Source organism: Mustelus asterias, chromosome 18 (genome assembly GCF_964213995.1).
Source record: "Mustelus asterias chromosome 18, sMusAst1.hap1.1, whole genome shotgun sequence".
Lineage (NCBI taxonomy): Eukaryota > Metazoa > Chordata > Chondrichthyes > Carcharhiniformes > Triakidae > Mustelus > Mustelus asterias.
Genome location: NC_135818.1, coordinates 27,880,144 through 27,895,265, shown reverse-complemented (window position 1 = coordinate 27,895,265; position 15,122 = coordinate 27,880,144). Strand labels below are relative to the sequence as shown.

The following is a 15,122-nucleotide window of genomic DNA, read 5'->3' as shown; positions in this document are numbered from 1 at the left end:
GATGACTCCAATAAAGCAGCTTACCTGTGAGATATCTCGACATCCTCCTCCTCCTCCTCCTCAATAGCAGCATCACATCACCCTCAGCGACATCCCTCCAGCTCCCAGGGTGAACTAGTCACCGACCCGGCCCAGCCCGGTCCCGTCTCCCCCTTCCACGTTATAACCGGCCTTGTTTCATCGCCCAGCGAGTGGAGGAGAGGAAACGATAGGGAGAACGAGAAACGCTCAGAGTGATAATCAGATGAGGTGGCTCCTCCTGAGTCAAGAGCAGTGAACAGCAGCAGCAGCTCCTCCTCCTCCTACCTCCATTACTGCAGCAACCTCCTACGTCGCACTGTACCATCGCAACCGACCGAGTCAACTCCGGCCGACAACCCTTCGGGCCCCTCCCCCTCCTGCTGCTACCATTGGACAGCGCCCTCCACTCCTCCCCGGGCCCGCCTCCGCGCGCACGCGCTCGCTTCATTTCTATTGGCGCAAAGCCACGCTCGTCAAATAGCGTCACAGTGCGGGCCGCGACCTACTCTCATCTGATTGGAGAACTCTATTATCCCGCCCACCCTACCCCATCGCCCAAGGCCGCGCTTAGCATTCAGGGACTTGTAGTTGCCTCACTTGTCAGGTTAAGTCTGATACTTGTTGTGTTGGAAGGGTCGTAGAATCCCTACAGTGCAAAAGGAGGCCAATTAGCCCATCGAGCCTACACCAACAACAACCCCACCTTGTTGGGATTGGTGGGGAGCACAATGGTCAGCGCTGCTGCCTCACAACGCCAGGTTCCAAAGAACAAAGAACAATACAGCACAGGAACAGGCCCTTCGGCCCTCCAAGCCCGCGCCGCTCCCTGGTCCAAACTAGACCATTCTTTTGTATCCCTCCATTCCCACTCCGTTCATATGGCTGTCTAGATAAGTCTTAAACGTTCCCAGTGTGTCCGCCTCCACCACCTTGCCCGGCAGCGCATTCCAGGCCCCCACCACCCTCTGTGTAAAATATGTCCGTCTGATATCTGTGTTAAACCTCCCCCCCTTCACCTTGAACCTATGACCCCTCGTGAACGTCACCACCGACCTGGGGAAAAGCTTCCCACCGTTCACCCTATCTATGCCTTTCATGATTTTGTACACCTCTATTAAGTCTCCCCTCATCCTCCGTCTTTCCAGGGAGAACAACCCCAGTTTACCCAATCTCTCCTCATAACTAAGCCCCTCCATACCAGGTAACATCCTGGTAAACCTCCTCTGTACTCTCTCCAAAGCCTCCACGTCCTTCTGGTAGTGTGGCGACCAGAACTGGACGCAGTATTCCAGATGCGGCCGAACCTACGTTCTATACATCTGCAACATCAGACCCCAACTTTTATACTCTATGCCCCGTCCTATAAAGGCAAGCATGCCATATGCCTTCTTCACCACCTTCTCCACCTGTGACGTCACTTTCAAGGATCTGTGGACTTGCACACCCAGGTCCCTCTGCATATCTACACCCTTTATGGTTCTGCCATTTATCATATAGCTCCTCCCTACATTATTTCTACCAAAATGCATCACTTCACATTTATCAGGATTGAACTCCATCTGCCATTTCTTTGCCCAAATTTCCAGCCTATCTATATCCTTCTGTAGCTTCTGACAATGCTCCTCACTATCTGCAAGTCCTGCCAATTTTGTGTCGTCCGCAAACTTACTGATCACCCCAGTTACACCTTCTTCCAGATCATTTATATAAATCACAAACAGCAGAGGTCCCAATACAGAGCCCTGCGGAACACCACTAGTCACAGGCCTCCAGCCGGAAAAAGACCCACTACCACCCTCTGTCTTCTGTGACCAAGCCAGTTCTCCACCCATCTAGCCACCTCCCCCTTTATCCCATGAGATCCAACCTTTTTCACCAGCCTACCATGAGGGACTTTGTCAAACGCTTTACTAAAGTCCATATAGACAACATCCACGGCCCTTCCCTCGTCAACCATTTTGGTCACTTCTTCAAAAAACTCCACCAGGTTAGTGAGGCATGACCTCCCTCTCACAAAACCATGCTGACTATCATTAATGAGTTTATTCCTTTCGAAATGCACATACATCCTATCTCTAAGAATCTTCTCCAACAACTTCCCCACCACGGACGTCAAGCTCACCGGCCTATAATTACCCGGGTTATCCTTCCTACCCTTCTTAAATAACGGGACCACATTAGCTATCCTCCAATTCTCTGGGACCTCACCTGCGTCCAGTGACGAGACGTTCCATTCCTGGCTTGGATCAATACCTGTGAGGACTTTGCACATTCGCCCCGTGTCTATGTGGGTTTCCTCTGGGTTCCTCCCACAGTCCGAAAGACAATGCTGGTTAGATGCATTGGCCATGCTAAATTCTCCCTCAGTGTATCCAAACAGGTGTGGCGACCTGGGGATTTTCACAGTAAATTCATTGCAGTGTTATAATGTAAGCCTACTTGTGACACTAATAAATAAAAACTAAAAAACAAAAACATTCCTAGGCCCCATCCCCATAATCCAACATTATTACCCTGACATTAAGGGACAATTTAGCATGGCCAATCAACCAAATCCACAGAGTGCCACCAGTCCAGCTTTGAGAAATGTTAGGGGACCGTTTGGTCTAAGGTACAAACAGCCTGATTATACCAAATAAGTTATTGGCCGGGACCAAAGTTTCTCCAGAAAAAGCTGTAGAGTGTTATAGCTGGGGGAAAGGAAATTATGATGCGATTAGGCGAGATTTAGGATGCATAGGATGGAGAAGAAATCTGCAGGGGATGGGCACAATTGAAATGTGGAGCTTGTTCAAGGAACAGCTACTGCGTGTCCTTGATCATAGAAATCATAGAAACCCTACAGTGCAAAAGGAGGCCATTCGGCCCATCGAGTCTGCACCGACCACAATCCCACCCAGGCCCTACCCCCACATATTTACCCGCTAATCCCTCTAACCTACACATCTCAGGACTCTAAGGGGCAATTTTTAACCTGGCCAATCAACCTAACCCGCACATCTTTGGTCTGTGGGAGGAAACCGGAGCATCTGGAGGAAACCCACGCAGACACGAGAAGAATGTGCAAACTCCACACAGACAGTGACCCGAGCTGGGAATCGAACCCGGGACTCTGGAGCTGTGAAGCAGCAGTGCTAACCACTGTGCTGCCGTGCCGATAAGTATGTACCTGTCAGGCAGGGAGGAAGTAGTTGAGCGAGGGAACCGTGGTTTACTAAAGAAGTTGAATCTCTTGTGAAGAGGAAGAAGGAGACTTATATAAAGATGAGACACGAAGGCTCAGTTAGGACACTTGAGAGTTACAAGTTAGCCAGGAAGGACCTGAAGAGAGAGCTAAGAAGAGCCAGGAGGGGACATGAGAAGTCTTTGGCAGGTAGGATCAAGGAAAACCCTAAAGCTTTCTATAGGTATGTCAGGAATAAAAGAATGTCTAGGGTAAGATTAGGGCCAGTCAAGGACAGTAGTGGGAAGTTGTGCGTGGAGTCCGATGAGTTAGGAGAGGCGCTAAATGAATATTTTTCATCAGTATTCACACAGGAAAAAGACAATGTTGTTGAAGAGAATACTGAGATACAGGCTGTTAGATTAGACGGGATTGAGGTTCATAAGGAGGAGGTATTAGTAATTCTGGAGAGTGTGAAAATAGATACAAATTTGATTGAATTTTTTGAGGAGGTAACTAAGTGTGTTGATGAAGGTAGGGCAGTTGATGTCATATACATGGATTTTAGTAATGCATTTGATAAGGTCCCCCATGGTCGGCTTATGATGAAAGTAAGGAGGTGTGGGATAGAGGGAAAGTTGGCCGATTGGATAGGTAACTGGCTATCTGATCGAAGACAGAGGGTGGTGGTGGATGGAAAATTTTCGGACTGAGGCAGGTTGCTAGCGGAGTGCCACAGGGATCAGTGCTTGGTCCTCTGCTCTTTGTGATTTTTATTAATGACTTAGAGGAGGGGGCTGAAGGGTGGATCAGTAAATTTGCTGATGACACCAAGATTGGTGGAGTAGTGGATGAGGTGGAGGGCTGCTGTAGGCTGCAAAGAGACATAGATAGGATGCAAAGCTGGGCTGAAAAATGGCAAATGGAGTTTAACCCTGATAAATGTGAGGTGATTCATTTTGGTAGGACTAATTTAAATGTGGATTACAGGGCAAAGGTAAGGTTCTGAAGACTGTGGAGGAACAGAGAGATCTTGGGGTCCATATTCACAGATCTCTAAAGGTTGCCACTCAAGTGGATAGAGCTGTGAAGAAGGCCTATTGTGTGTTAGCTTTTATTAACAAGGGGTTGGAGTTTAAGAGCCGTGGGGTTATGCTGCAACTGTACAGGACCTTGGTGAGACCACATTTGGAATATTGTGTGCAGTTCTGGTCACCTCACTATAAGAAGGATGTGGAAGCGCTGGAAAGAGTGCAGAGGAGATTTACCAGGATGCTGCCTGGTTTGGAGGGTAGGTCTTATGAGGAAAGGTTGAGGGAGCTAGGCTGTTCTCTCTGGAGCGGAGGAGGCTGAGGGGAGACTTAATAGAGGTTTATAAAATGATGAAGGGGATAGATAGAGTAAACGTTCAAAGACTATTTCCTCGGGTGGATGGAGCTATTACAAAGGGGCATAACTATAGGGTTCATGGTGGGAGATATAGGAAGGATATCAGAGGTAGGTTCTTTACGCAGAGAGTGGTTGGGGTGTGGAATGGACTGCCTGCAGTGATAGTGGAGTCAGACACTTTAGGAACATTTACGCGGTTATTGGATAGGCACATGGAGCACACCAGGATGATAGGGAGTGGGATAGCTTGATCTTGGTTTCAGATAAAGCTCGGCACAACATCATGGGCCGAAGGGCCTGTTCTGTGCTGTACTGTTCTATGTTCTATAAGTCCCCTGGGTCGGATGGGATTTATCCTAGGATTCTCTGGGAAGCTAGGGAGGAGATTGCAGAGCCTTTGGCTTTGATCTTTGTCGTCATTGTCTACAGGAATAGTGCCAGAAGACTGGAGGATAGCAAATGTTGTCCTCTTGTTCAAGAAGGGGAATAGAGACAACCCTGGTAATTATAGACCAGTGAGCCTTACTTCTGTTGTGGGCAAAGTTTTGGAAAGGATTATAAGAGATAGGATTTATAATCATCTAGAAAGGAACAATTTGATTAGGATAGTCAATAAGGTTTTGTGAAAGGTAGGTCGTGCCTCACAAACCTTATTGAGTTCTTTGAGAAGGTGACCAAAGAGGTGGATGAGGGTAAAGTAGTCGATGTGGTGTATATGGATTTCAGTAAAGCGTTTGATAAGGTTCCCCACGGTAGGCTATTGCAGAAAATACGGAGGCATGGGATTGAGGGTGATTTTGCGGTTTGGATCAGAAATTGGCTAGCTGTAAGAAGACGGAGGGTGATGGTTGATGGGAAATGTTCATCCTGGAGTTCAGTTACTAGTGGTGTGCCGCAAGGATCTGTTTTGGGGCCACTGCTGTTTGTCATTTTTATTAATGACCTGGATGAGTGTGTAGAAGGCTGGGTTAGTAAATTTGCGGATGACACTAAAGTGTGTGGAGTTGTGGACAGTGCGGAAGGATGTTGCAGGTTACAGAGGGACATAGATAAGCTTCAGAGCTGGGCTGAGAGGTGACAAATGGAGTCGGCATTTAAAGGGTCATTGGATAAACATATGAATGATATTGGAATAGTGTAGGTTAGATGGGCTTGAGATTGGTTTTACAGGTCGGTGCAACATTGAGGGCCGAAGGGCCTGTACTGCACTGTTATGTTCTATGCTGTATTCTCTGACAATGTTCATCACTATCTGCAACTCCAGCAATCTGGAGCAATGCAGCTCCAGACTTGTTTAGAATCAATGGTCTGAGGCCTTTTTGATGGTAATGAAATACCTGTGCCTCTATGACTGTAGCTGTAGCCGCTGTGTCGACTTCCATTTACTATCAAGGCTATCACTATAGAGGGCACTTTACCCACTTGGAACTGCTTTAGGGTAAATGATTCAGGTCCTTTTCGGGCCCCTCAGCCAGTTTCTTCTTAAGAGTTGAACTAACTGTTGTGGGTTTTTTGTACATTCTGTCCTGATGTCTGTAATCTATATCACATTTGTGAATTACCCTTTTTGTTGCATCAGAAAAACACAATTTCTATATTGGCAGGCTTCTTGGGAATGTTCTCCTCCACACCGATTACAAGTTTCGTCCCCCAATGCTGTATCCCTTTTATTGGACTCTTCAGTACCTACATTCGGGTTTGGCCTTCACCACAGCCATTTCCTACCACAAGTGGCTTACCTTTTTTGGCACACCCTGGAATTCGCTCACACCCTGTTCTGCTCATTCAGTCACCTGGGCCAGCCACTTGCCCTGCGGTATATACCTATCCCTTTCCATCGCTAAAGTAAACGTAACCGAATTGTGGTCACTATCACCAAAGTGCTCACCTACCTCCAAATCTAACACCTGGCCTGGTTCATTACCCAGTACCAAATCCAATGTGGCCTCGCCTCTTGTTGGCCTATCTACATACTGTGTCAGGAAACCCTCCTGCACACATTGGACAAAAACTGACCCATCTAACGTACTCGAACTATAGCGTTTCCAGTCAATATTACACAGTGCTAACCACTGTGCTACCGTGGGCGGCACGGTAGCACAGTGGTTAGCACTGCTGCTTCACAGCTCCAGGGTCCCAGGTTCGATTCCCGGCTCGGGTCACTGTCTGTGTGGAGTTTGCACATTCTCCTCGTGTCTGCGTGGGTTTCCTCCGGGTGCTCCGGTTTCCTCCCACAGTCCAAAGATGTGCGGGTTAGGTTGATTAGCCAGGTTAAAAAAATTGCCCCTGGGATGCGTAGGTTAGAGGGATTAGTGGGTAAAATATGTGGGGGTAGGGCCTGGGTGGGATTGTGGTCGGTGCAGACTCGATGGGCCAAATGGCCTCCTTCTGCACTGTAGGGTTTCTATGATTTCTATGATTTGTAAAGTTAAAGTCTCCCATAACAACTACCCTGTTACTTTCGCTCCTATCCAGAATCGTCTTTGCAATTCTTTCCTCTACACCTCTGGAACTTTTCGGAGACCTATGGAAAACTCCCAACAGGGTGACCTCTCCTTTCCTGTTTCTAACCTCAGCCCATACTACCTCAGTAGACAAGTCCTCATCAAACATCCTTTCTGCCACCGTAATACTGTCCTTGACTAACAATGCCACACCTCCCCCTCTTTTACCACCTTCCCTGATTTTACTGAAACATCTAAACCCCGGAACCTGCAACAACCATTCCTGTCCCTGCTCTATCCATGTCTCCGAAATGGCCACAACATTGAAGTCCCAGGTACCAACCCATGCTGCAAGTTCACCCACCTTATTCCGGATGCTTCTGGCGTTGAAGTAGACACACTTCAAAACACCTTCCTGCCTGCCGGTACACTCCTGCAACCTTGAAACCTTATTCATGACCTCACCACTCACATCCTCCTGTACACTGGTGCAACAATTCAGGTTCTCATTCCCCTGCCGAATTAGTTTAAACCCTCCCGAAGAGCATTCGCAAATTTCCCCCCCAGAATATTGGTACCCCTCTGGTCCAAGTGAAGACCATCCCATTTGTAGAGGTCCTACTTACCCCAGAATGAGCCCCAATTATCCAGGTATCTGAATCCTTCCCTCCTGCACCATTCCTGTAGCCACGTGTTCAACTGTTCTCTCTCCCTATTCCTCTCCTCGCTAGCACGTGGCACGGGTAACAAACCAGAGATAACAACTCTATTTGTTCTAGCTCTAAGCTTCCACCTTAACTCCCTGAATTTCTGCCTTACATCCCCATCTCTTTTCCTACCTATGTCATTGGTGCCTATGTGGACCACAACTTGGGGCTGGTCCCCTTCCCCTTTAAGGATCTCGAAAACACGATCCGAGACATCATGGACTCTGGCACCTCGGAGGCAACACACCAACCGCGAGTCTCTCTCACTCCCACGGAATCTCCTATCTGTCCCCCTAACTATGGAGTCCCCAATGGCTAATGCTCTACTCCTCCCCCCCTTTCCCTTCTGAGCAACAGGGACAGACTCTGTGCCAGAGACCTGTACCCCATGGCTTACCCCTGGTAAGTCGTCCTCCCCAACAGTATCCAAAACGGTATACTTGTTATACAGAGGAACGGCCACAGGGGATCGCTGCACTGACTGCTTCTTATCCCTTCTGACAGTCACCCAAGTATCCTCATTCCTAGGAGTATGAACCTCCCTGTAGCTTTTATCTATAACTGTCTCTGCCTCCCGAATGATCCTGAGTTCATCCAGTTCCAGCTCCAGATCCCTAACACGGTCTCCAAGGAGCTGAAATTGGGTGCACTTCCTACAGGTGTACTCAGCTGGGACACTAATGGTGTCCCTCACCTCAAACATCCTACAGGAGGAATATTGCACTATCTGCACTGACATCCCTGCTAACTTCCCTTACTAAGAAATGAAAGAGAAAAAAGAAAGAAAAAAAAAGCTCACCTGCTCTCACACCGAGTCTTTTTTTTTAGGTTAGAGGAGGGGGGAAGGGTGGGAGACTCTACATGTGTAGAGTCTCGGGTTACCTCCCCATTCAAATTTATTGGGCAAAAAACCATCCCAGGTCTCCCTGCGACCTATTTCCTGTTGCTCAGGAAAAAAAAACAGAAAAAAGTAAGTAAAAAAAAATTCAGCTTATCTTATCTGCCAGTTCTGCCCTCCAAAAATCACTCCCCTGCCCGTTCCACCGGAAGAAAATAGAAAAACAGCAGGATATAGATAGGCTGGAACATTGGGCGGAGAAATGGCAGATGGAATTTAATCCAGATAAATGCGCAGTGATGCATTTCGGTAGATCTAATGTAAGGGGGAGCTATACAATAAATGGCAGAACCATCAGGAGTATAGACACACAGAGGGACCTGGGTATATAAGTCCACAGATCCTTAAAGGTGGCAGCACAGGTGGAGAGGGCGGTGAAGAAGGCATATGGCATGCTTGCCTTTATTGGACGGGGCATAGAATATAAAAGTTGGCATATGATGTTGCAGCTGTATAGAACGATGGTTAGGCCACATTTGGAATACTGCGTCCAGTTCTGGTCGCCACACTACCAGAAGGATGTGGAGGCTTTGGAGAGAGTACAGAGAAGGTTTACCAGGATGTTGCCTGGTATGGAGGAGAGATTGGGTAAACTGGGGCTGTTCTCCCTGGAAAGACGGAGGATGAGGGGCGACCTAATAGAGGTGTATAAAATTATGAAGGGCATAGATAGAGTGAACAGTGGGAAGCTTTTTCCCAGGTCGGAGGTGACGAACACAAGGGGTCACGGGTTCAAGGTGAGGGGGGCAAGGTTCAACACAGATGTCAGGGGAACGCATTTTACACAGAGGGTGATGGGGGCCTGGAATGCACTGCCAAATAGAGGGATACAAAAGAATGGTCTAGTGGGCACATGAGCAGCGCAGGCTTGGAGGGCCGAAGGGCCTGTTCCTGTGCTGTATTGTTCTTTGTTCTCAGAGGATCCAGGGTGAGGTAGCCAAATGGATACAAAATTGGCTTGATGACAGAAGACGGTGGTTGCAAAGGGTTGTTTTTCAAACTTGAGGCCTGTGACCAGCGGTGTGCCTCAGGGATCAGTGCTGGGTCCACTGTTATTTGTCATTTATATTAATGATTTGGATGAGAATGTAGGAGGCATGGTTAGTAAGTTTGCAGATGACACCAAGATTGGTGGCATAGTGGATAGTGGAGAAGGATTACAATGAGATCTTGATTAATTGGGCCAGTGGGCTGAAGAAGTTTAATTTAGATAAATGCGAGGTGATGCATTTTGGTAGATCAAACCAGGGCAGGATTTACTCAGTTAATGGTAGGGTGTTGGGGAGAGTTATAGAACAAAGAGATCAAGGGGTGCATGTTCATAGCTCCTTGAAAGTGGAATCACAGGCGGACAGAATGGTGAAGAAGGCATTCAGCATGCTTGGTTTCATCGGTCAGAACATTGAATACAGGAGTTGGGACGTCTTGAAGTTGTACAAAATATTGGTAAGGCCACACTTGGAATACTGTGTACATTTCTGGTCATCCTATTGCAGAAAGGATATTATTAAAACTAGAAAGAGTGCAGAAAAGATTTATTAGGATGCTACCGGGACTTGATGGTTTGAGTTAAAGGAGAGGCTGGATAGACTGGGACTCTTTTCCCCAGAGCATAGGAGACTTAGGGGTGATCTTATAGAGCTCTATAAAACAATGAGGGGCACAAATGAGGTAGAAAATCAATATCTTTTCCCAAAGATAGGGGAGTCTAAAACTAGAGGGCACAGGTTTAAGGTGAGAAGGGAGAGATACAAAAGTCTGGAGGAGCATTTTTTTCGCAGAGGGTGGTGAGTGTCTGGAACAAGCTGCCAGAGATTGTAGTAGAGGTGGGTAAAATTTTATCTTTTAAAAAGTATTTAAACAGTTACATGGGTAGGATGGGCCAAACGCAGGCAATTGGGACTAGCTTAATGGTTAAAGAAAAGGTGACATGGACGAGTTGGGCCAAATGGCCTGTTTCCATGCTGTAAACCTGTATGACTCTACCAGCAGTTGGAATTGGATGAGGACTCAGATTGGTAACCATTGACACACAAGGGTTTATACCAATATACACGCCTGCCTTTCAGAGTCTCATCAGCCTGTGCCAATTTCCAACGAAAATGGAAAGTCCATTACAAGGCAACCCAAATGTAGTGGTTTATCTCAATGATGTTTTAATTGCAGGAGTCCCACCTGAAGAACACAGGGCAAACTGAAGGAAGTTTTGACTTGGTTTAAAGATGAAGGGTCATCCAGACTCAAAACATTAGTTCTGTTCTCTCTCCACAGATGCTGTTAGACCTGCTGATATTTTCTAGCATTTTCTGTTTTTTACTGAAGAATCAGGGTTAAACAGGAGAAATGTACCTTCCAAGGAGACAAAGTTACCTATTTAGGTTTTAGGGTGGATGCAAAAGATTTGCAGCCTTCAGAAAACAAAGAAAAGGCCATAAAAGAGGTTCCACAGCCAACAAACATTTCTAAATTAAAATTATTTCAGAATGGTAAACTATAAACTACCTTCACCCCACTCCATCAATTGTTAAAGAAATATCAACGATGGAGGTGGGAAGAAGACCAGAAAGAGGCATTGATAAAAATCAAACAGACTCTGCAGTCGTCAGAACTATTGATGCACTACGTTTCAACTAAGCCCTTATTGGCGACATGCAATGCACCCATATGGAGTGGGATCAGTTTTGTCCCATAGAATGCCAGATGGAGTAGAAAGGCCAATTGCCTTTACCCCTATGATGCTGTCTGAGATTAAAAATAAATATTCCCAAATTGATAAGGAAAGCTTGGCGATCATATACACAGTTACAAAGTTTCATCAGTACTTTTATGGTCAGCAATTTACAATTATTTCGGACCAGCCATTGTTGGGCTTATTGAGAGAAGATAAGCCAGTGCCATCAATAGCTTCAGCAATAGTGCAGAGGTGGGCTCTCATATTGGCTGTGTACAATTACTTTTCAGCGTCGCCCAGGAATACATATCTAATGTGGATGTGCTCAGCAGGTTGCCATTGCCACAGACAATGACATCACCGCCAGTTCCACTATTGCTCTTTCTTCCTCCCCTCCTGTACACCCACTTGTGGTGCCACTAACCTGGCTATGACTGCACTCCTCTGAGGAATCAGTGCCCTCATCAGCCTCCAAAGGTGATTGAGCGGGGGACCCCAGGGAACCCCTTCACTATCTGCCTAGCTTTCTTGGACTGCCTGGTTTATTTGGTAGCACGAGCTTTCGGAGCGCTGCCCCTTCATCAGGTGAGTGGAGAGTTGGGTTCACAAACAGGGCATATATAGACACAGACTCAATTGCAAGATAATGGTTGGAATGTGAGTCTTAACAGGTAATCAAGTCTTTACAGGTACAGAAAATGCGAGTGGAGAGAGGGTTAAGCACAAGTTAAAGAGGTGCAAATTGTTTCAAGCCAGGACAGTTAGTAAGATTTTACAAGCCCAGCCCAAGCCCGTGGGGGGTTACAGGTAGTGGGACATGAACCCAAGATCCTGGTTGAGACCGTCCTCATGCATGTGGAACTTGGCTATCAGTTTCTACTCGACGATTTTGCGTTGTGTGTCTTGAAGGTCGCCTTGGAGAATGCTTACCTGACGATCGGAGGCTGAATGCCCTCAACTGCTGAAGTGTTCCCCGACAGGAAGGGAACACTTCTGCCTGGTGATTGTCAAGCGGTGTCCATTCATCCATTGTCGTAGCGTCTGCATGGTCTCGCTGATGTATCATGCCTTGGTACATCCTTTCCTGCAGTGCATCAGGTAGACAATGTTGGCCGAGTTGCATAAGTATGTGCCATGTACCTGGTGGATGGTGTTCTCATGTGAGATGATGGCATTCATGTCGATGATCCGGCATGTCTTGCTGTGGCAGGGTTGTGTGGTGCCGTGGTCATGGTTCTCCTGAAGGCCTCTCTCTACTTGCATTGTCTGTACCTGTAAAGACTTGATTACCTGTTAAGACTCGCATTCCAACCATTATCTTGCAATTGAGTCTGGATTTATATATGCCCTGTTTGTGAACACAACTCTCCACTCACCTGATGAAGGGGCAGCGCTCCAAAAGCTCGTGCTACCAAATAAATCTGTTGGACTTTAACCTGGTGTTGAGAGACTTCTTACTGTGCCCACCCCAGTTCAACGCTGGCGTCTCCACAACAAAGAGGAGAGAGCAACTGCCACCTGTCAGAGCTAACAGCTCTCTCTCTCTAGCGAGAGAATCGCTGGCTCTCATAGCTTCATCTATGTCTTAGGAGAAAGCACCATCTTGATAGCAAAGGTACCAAAGAAGAAATAAGTTCCAGATAGAAGAACCAACAGAGAAGGCCCAGAATATTTGAATGGTCTAGTTGGACCAATGAGCTTGGAGGCTTGGAGGGCCGAAGGGCCTGTTTCCTGTGTTGTACTGTTCTTTGTTCTTTGTTCTATTCCAGAAGACACAAAACCTGATTGTAATTTAAAGTGTGACTAAATTGTATTTTAGTCAATGAGTGGGAATTGTATTTATTTAAACAGCATACCATTAGAATCTTGTTTTATTTGGGAATAGTTAATAGTTAGAAGGGATTTATTCAGTTTGTTAATAGTTTAGTTCATTTGTTCACTGTTAGTTAGATAAATAAATTGTTAAGTATTGATTTTAGAGTGAGTGTCAGGGACTTAGTTTGTATTTAATCACTAGAAGTTGCTGAAGAGCAGGTCACACCACTTCACACACACTTTTTACAGATAAGGTGAGGTACTCCTCTTTGGACGTTAGATCTCAGAGGGAGGGGGGGGGGCGCGGGGATCAACCTCCACTTTATAACATCATCAAACTATGACTCCTAGTTCTGGACCCCCCCACCGAGGAAGAAAGAATCAGTTCTGTTAGTGATTGAGTACAACTGGCCAGGATTGAAAAAGGGGAGCTAAGAAAGATTGGCTTAGAATGAGATAAATCGGCAAGTGAGGGAAGAGTTCCGATTTCGTCCAACTTTAACTGACTCAGAGAGAACTCCTAAATTTGATTTGGTGAAGAATTTTTGTGTAATACCTAAATTTATAGTGAGGAGGGAGTGGCGATGTACTGTGTGTCCTTTCAGGAAATGACCACAAATCCGAATGAGTTGAACAAACAGTGGACAATGCTCCTACACAGTGCTTTACACCACTCCTGCTGCTCCCATCCATCCTCCTCATGACAGCTCGGAAGAATCCTTGGAGGAAGACAAAGGTGGGACCAGTTTCTCATCAGCTTCCAACTTGCAGTTCACCATCCCAGAGACTCTCACGTTAGTGGGTCAAGTTAGTGACGAGGTATCCGTGTCATTCTGAGCTGCACCACACATCCTCTGATGTGCATCAGGTGGAGGAAGGAACATCCGGGGCCTCTGGCAGGCAGGGGCCTGCCAGAGGCGAGGGCTGCGATTCTCCCACCATGACTCGCAACTTTTCTGGCGGGTCAGGCCAGGAGATGCGCGTGTCGGCCATTTCACAGGTTCCCCGACAGCTTTTAGGATCTGCTCGCATCTCCCAGCTGGAGAAAAATGGCACCGCCAGGAACCCGCTGAAAATCAGCGGGCTGCTGAGTAGCAGGAGTTTACGTACCATTATCGGAATCCACACAGCAATCTCCGCCCACGTCTGTGTCTCCCACCTCTTTGGCATGATGTAATTTTTGCGTGAATTTAAAAGTTGCACCCTGGCGTGGCAGCCTAGAACTAGCACGAGGTGGTAAGTGCTGCTAGCGGAGCATGTTGCAGGCAGGCCCTGGAGATGCCTGGTGACCTTCAGGTGTTGGCCCATGGACCAGTGATATCTGGGGGGATGGGGGTGTCCGGAGGAGGGGCTTCTACTTCCTCACAGCTCTCTGGGTGAGGTTCCATCAGGGAGTCCCGCTCCTCCCCTCACCTTCCTGTGCAGCTCTGTTCCGCACTGTGGTAAGCAGCCTCGAGGGCTCCCGCTTCCCCACTCCCCTCCTGAGCAGCACTGAAGCACACTGTGGGAGGCAACCTCGAGGGCTCCTGCTCACCCTCCCCCTCCACAGCACTTTGCAGTGGCATTGTCTTGCTGCGGTGTGTGGTCAGGGACTCTACTAAGTGTTGGGGAGGAGTACACCGTGTGCCGACTGAGGCCTAACCAGATGAAGCAGCTGCTGCTCCAGGCCAGGGTGCAGAGGTTCAGACATGGACTGCATGGAATCTGCTGTCACTGGACACACATCTGGTGCTGATTAAGGTCTGTCCCTGCCCTGTGGACACGGACCAGCAACACATGCCTGTAACAGATGTTGCAGTTGCACACATAGCAATGGCTCAAGGGTGTGCATTATCCACGTCTGCACGCCGACCTGCAAATCTGTGCCAGCATTTGTCATGGGAATCTCAACCCCAATCGGGCCACGCATGGCACCATGGATTGTGTGGGGTTGCCAGCTCCCACAAGTGGGGATTCTGGCCCTTTGGGGTGGTGCTGGGTCTATGCAGCCAATGATAATAATCCGTCATTCTAT

At 47.5% G+C, this 15,122-nt stretch overlaps 1 protein-coding gene across 4 annotated transcripts in view; it reads right to left on the bottom strand.

Annotated features, from left to right (window-relative positions):
- LOC144507035 (tau-tubulin kinase 2-like) overlaps positions 1-349 on the bottom strand; it is a 285,213-nt gene extending 284,864 nt beyond the window's left edge. For all 4 annotated transcript variants that reach the window (XM_078233619.1, XM_078233621.1, XM_078233620.1 and 1 more), the window contains exon 1: positions 25-349. The gene's annotated coding sequence lies outside the window, so the exon portion shown is untranslated. The remainder of the gene's footprint in view (positions 1-24) is intronic.
- Between the last annotated feature and the right edge of the window lie 14,773 nt (positions 350-15,122).